Genomic DNA, 6,000 nt, shown 5'->3' on the forward strand with positions numbered 1-6,000 from the left:
TGGGGGAGCACCAGACCTGGGTTTTTTTGTTTGTTTTTTAAGTGGATCTCAGCTGATATTCAGTGTCTTATGCAGGTCCTGGCTGAATATCAACCAGGACCCGCATGAGCTCCAATAGAAAGGACATCCATAGTTAGCCCTGGATGTTCAGTGCCGGTGCCTGGACATGGCCTGGTGCTGAATAACTGGGACTAATTTTTTTAAACATTGGCCGCCACCACTGAATGTCGGCTGAATTGTTTTCTCAGCTTTATCTAGCTAGCTTTCCAGGTGAAAATGTTTCTATGTATAGCTTGTCAAAATTTGACCTGTTAAATTTAAGATGCTTTTGTGTGACTGGTGTTGCCTTCATAGTTAGTATTAGAAAATTGGAACTTACTAGCTAAGTCAAGCCAGTCTCAGGAACACTCCCAGAGCCAATTTCTTTTTTTGACACTCTAAATTTGGCCACCTTGTAAATTTAGGAGGTTAAGGCCCTTATTTTAGAAGTTCTATTCGTGTTTTAGATGTGTGAAAACCAACACTTAAGAAATCCATATTGCATGCACTTCTAAATCTCATTTTTATAAATCCAAGAACAGGCTTTGTGATGATAGATCCTGTTCTAAAATATATGACACTTGGACATCCATGTTCTGAGCTGGATGTCCTTCCTAAAATGTCACTGTATATGTAGCCAGTCAATGGAAAACATTATTTTAAAACTGCAAAAAAAGCACCAAGAGCTTCAAACAAAGGGGACACAATTTCTTTAATTGTATAGCTTGAACATCAATCTTCCATAAGATGACCCGACACAGGCCATGTTTTTGCACACAGCGCCTGCGTCAGGGGTCACAGGGGTCACGTGTAACAGTGTCAAAATGATGAAATGTGCAAAGAACAAGCTTTCTCCCTTGCACTTATATTAGTAGCAGAGCCAGTCCCTTTGTAAATAGATTGGTTTTTGCTTCACAGATCCAGCTCTGCTACTAATATATGTGCAAGGGAGAAAGCTTGTACTCTGCACATTTCATCATTTTGATGCTGTTACACATTTGACCCCTGACGCAGGCGCTGTGTGCAAAAACATGGCCCATGTCGGGTCATCTTATGGAAGATTGATGTTCAAGCTATACAATTAAAGGAATTGTGTCCCCTTTTTTTGAAGGTGCTTTTTTTTTGCTGTTTGGAATTTGTTCTGTGCTTTGAACCCTCTGTGCTGCTGTACATAAGTACGTAAGTATTGCCATACTAGGAAAGACCAAAGGTCCATCAAGCCCAGCATCCTGTTTCCAACAGTGGCCAACCCAGGTCACAAATACCCGGCAAGATCCCCAAAATGTACAAAACATTTTATACTGCTTATCCCAGAAATAGTGGATTTTCCCCAAGTTCATTTAATAACGGTCTATGGACTTTTCCTTTAGGAAGCCGTCCAAACATTTTTAAAACTCCGCTAAGCTAACCGTCTTTACCACATTCTCTGGCAACAAATTCCAGAGTTTAATTACACGTTGAGTGAAGAAAACGTTTCTCCGATTAGTTTTAAATTTACTACATTGTAGCTTCATCGCATGCCCCCTAGCCCCAGTATTTTTGGAAAGCGTGAACAGATGCTTCACATCTACCCGTTCAACTCCACTCATTATTTTATAGATCTCTATCATATCTCCCCTCAGTCGCCTTTTCCCCAAGCTAAAGAGCCATCTGCTTTAGCCTTTCCTCATAGGGAAGTCGTCCCATCCCTTTTATCATTTTCGTCGCCCTTCTCTGCACCTTTTCTAATTCCACTATATCTTTTCTGAGATGCGTCGACCAGAATTGAACACAATATTCGAGGTGCGGTCGCACCATGGAGCTATACAAAGGCATTATAACATCCTCATTTTTGTTTTCCATTCCTTTCCTAATAATACCTAACATTCTATTTGCTTTCTTAGCCACAACAGCACACTGAGCAGAAGGTTTCAACATAACGACGACACCTAGATCCCTTTCTTGGTCTGTGACTCCTAACGTGGAACCTTGCATGACGTAGCTATAATTCGGGTTCCTCTTTCCCACATGCATTTTTTTTTTTAATTTTATTTGTTACATTTGTACCCCACATTTTCCCACCTATTTGCAGGCTCAATGTGGCTTACAGAGTGTTGTTATGACAGAGCCATGACAGAATAATTTATACAATCGAAAGTATGCAGAAAATGGATGTGGAATTAGAGAGGATAGTGTTAGATGGGATATATTAGGGGTGAATTTGTGTCTTTAAGGGTTCTTTTCGTAGGCTTTATTGAAGAGATGTATTTTCAGAGATTTGCGAAAGTTGCTTAGATTGTCCATGGTTTTTAGGGCTGGAGGTAACCCATTCCATATCTGTGTACTTCTGAAGGAGAAGGTAGAGGCGTATACCTGCTTATATTTAAGTCCTTTACAACTAGGGAAATTCAAGTTGAGGAACTTGTGGGCTGATCTCTTGGCATTTCTGGGCGGTAGGTCCACAAGGTTAGACATGTACAGTGGGGCATCTGATGATCTTGTGTACGATTGTGCAGATCTTGAATTCGATATGTTCCTTGAGTGGAAGCCAGTGAAGTTTTTCTCTTAAGGGTTTCGCACTTTCGTATTTGGGTTTTCCAAATATGAGTCTGGCTGCGGTGTTTTGGGCTGTTTGGAGTTTCTTAATAGTTTGTTCTTTGCAGCCAGCGTAGAGGGTGTTGCAGTAGTCCAGGTGACTAATTACCATAGACTGTACCAAAGTACGGAAAACATTTCTCGGGAAGAAAGGCTTAACTCTTTTGAGTTTCCACATCGAGTAGAACATCTTTTTTGTTGTGTTCTTCACGTGGGTATCGAGAGTGAGGTTTCGGTCGATGGTGACTCCAAGAATCTTCAGGTTTTCTGATATAGGTAGGGTGCAGTATGGTGTGGTTATAGTGGAGTAATTGTTTGTGTTGTATTGTGAAGTGAGTACTAGGCATTGAGTTTTAGCTGGAATGAGTCTGCCCAACTATGCATGGTTCTGAAAGTTTGGTTGATCTCGTTGGTGATTTCGTTTAGGTTGTGTTTAAACGGGATGTAGATCATGACATAGTCAGTATATATATAAGGGTTAAGGTTTTGATCGGCTAATAATTTGGTTAGAGGTATCATCATTAGGTTGAAGATGGTTGGTGAGGGGGGGGGAGCCTTGTGGAACTCCGCATTCTGGTGTCCATGGAGGTGATCTTTGCACTTGCTCACATTTGCATCACTTTGCACTTGCTCACATTAAACATCATCTGCCATTTAGACGCCCAGTCTCGTAAGGTAAATTTTCACAATCCTCCCGCGATTTAACGACTTTGAATAACTTTGTGTCATCAGCCAATTTAATTACCTCACTAGTTACTCCCATCTCTAGATCATTTATAAATATGTGTGAACATTTTGTTTTTAAGCAGAGGTTGTCCTGGTAGGAAAATGGATGCATAGGTCCGTGCATTTTATAAAAGGCTTGGAAAATGCACAACCTTTTATAAACGTGTATAGCACCACCTAAGAAGAACTTATGTTTGGCATTGTGCACAACACATTATCTAAAATTAGTAAAAAAAAAAAAGGCCCGTTTCTGACACAAATGAAACAGGCGCTAGCAAGGTTTTCCTCGGCTCCCCTGCAGCCACCCATGTCCAGCGACCCTCCTCTCCCCCTGCGCCCACTGCTGCCACCCATGTCCAGCGAACCTCCTCTCTCCCCTGCCCCCCTCCAGCCACCCATGTCCAGCGACCCCCTGCCCCCCCTGCAGCCACCCATGTCCAGCGACCCTCCTCTGGACATGGATCAGCTGTGAGGCATGTTTTTTTTTCCCCCCTGGGTTCTGAAGTTGACATCATAATGGCTAAGGTGATGTCAGCCTGATCTACGGAGCCTAGCAGACCAACTCAGAATGAGCCACGGTCCCAGGCAAGTCAGAATGTTGGAGGTGAGAATTATTATATAGGAAGTGCCATTACTACAGGGTTTAAACATATAAGTAGTGCTACATACACATTTAAGACATGATTTTGCTGATTATGGGCTAGATTATACATATGGCACCTGAAATATCATTGCTGAAAATATTTCCACCTAGGCGTAGTCTGTAACTGCACCTAGATTTAGGAGCAGTTTATAGAATACGCCTAGCAGCCATACCTGCATCTAACTCTAGGCGTGTCCATATACACCAAATAAAACTTGGTGTAAATACCAGCACCTGAGTTAGGCACAGAGTAGGTGTAGTCTAAACTGTTTACGTAAATTTTTGAAATGCACACGGTCCGTCCAGTCCACATCCATAGCCATGGCCCCTTTTGACAACACACATTAGAATTTACACACACGACTTTACAGAATACGCCTAGCAAGTTGTGCACGTAAATTCTAATTAATGCCAATTATGGTCAATAATTGTTAATTACCAATTATCAGCACCGATTGGCTTGCTAAGTAATTAAATTGTGTGCGCAAATCCAGAATACGACCGGATTTGCATGCACAATTTTGGTCACATTATATAGAATCTGGGGGTATACATGTAAGTGGTGCCATATGTGGACAGATTTTGCAAGCCGAAGCAAGGAGAACAGGAAACCACCTCTATGGGAACACAAAGGCAATAAACAAGATGAGACAACAAAAGTAGCAGCTCTGGGAGTATATGTGAAAAAAAATCCCACACAGGCAATTGTCCAGGAGAAAACCTTTATTTGCACCGGTATCAACCTGACACAGGACTGTGTTTCGGCAGGGCAAACGCGCCTGCCTCAGGGGTCGTAGAGACACTGATGGATGTTTGAAATCAATATAGTCAAGTAACCTGGAGTGAGTACCATAGGTAAACGTATATGGATGCCGCTCTCAGGGAATGGTAAGACAAAATGGTGCTGAAAAAGCCACAATGTGTCATGGAGTCTCAACAGGACACCACATCAAAAAGCAAACAGAAAGGCAAGCCTGCATGTACAAGAATGATCAATGAGAGATCGAACCCACAAAACACCAAATTCTCAAGGAAATGGTTTTGAACATTAGAAGCAAGCTTAATTCCCCTTCAAGCATTCTTCCAAGTGTAAATCCAAAGGTGATGTTAGCTGGATTATGCTTGATTTGAAGCATGTGTAAGTGGTGATGGGAAAATGTTCCAAAATATAGTTTAGTGTTGTTATAAAATACATAATAGATTTAGGGCCCTGTTTATTAAGCTGCGCTGTATGCGCGCTATCGTTTTTAGCGCGTGCTAATGCTAGAGACACCCATAGGAATATATGGTTGTCTCTAGTGCTAGCATGCGCTAAAAACACTAGCAAACCTTAGTAAACAGGGCCCTAATACTTTGAAAGACAGCTCGAACCATGTTGAGAATGCACCACCTTTAAAATCTACTGCCACCGATACATATAAAGTAACACCATTTCTAAAATCACTACTTATTTTTACATGACAATTTAGTTATGTAAATCTGCTTTCTGTACGTGTAAATGGCATTTCTAAAATTTACTATAGAACCAATTAACATCCAAAGTTAGCCAGTTAAACCTTTTGAAAAACACTCATTAGAATCTGGCCTTCCTGAAATGTTGCTCTAACTCTGATTTTTGTAAATTCATACCCCCGGTATGTTCTGCAGAATAACCATAGCTAAATTATATTTTGATGGGAAAAAATAGAACTTTACTAGCATTTGGTGATATCATAGGCTTAGTCAACCATGGGTCAAAGTTCTTTAAAAGTACTTGATTGATTCAAAGTGATTTCCTCTTCTTTGCAGAGAAATAGCTTTTATGTAAATTTCTGGAAAGAACCCTCAAGGTGCATATAACTTGGTTTTATTGAGAGCTAAAGTTAATCTACTAATATATGTAAATTAAGTTGTGCTTTAGTTCTGTGAGACCTTAGCTTCATGTCAGAAATGTGGAGACTTATTTGACCTTTTTAACCCTAGACATGATAGTCATAAGGACTTAAAACACACACAGTAGGCCATCATGGATGCATAAC

This window comes from Microcaecilia unicolor, chromosome 8 (genome assembly GCF_901765095.1).
Source record: "Microcaecilia unicolor chromosome 8, aMicUni1.1, whole genome shotgun sequence".
NCBI classification, from domain to species: Eukaryota; Metazoa; Chordata; class Amphibia; order Gymnophiona; family Siphonopidae; genus Microcaecilia; species Microcaecilia unicolor.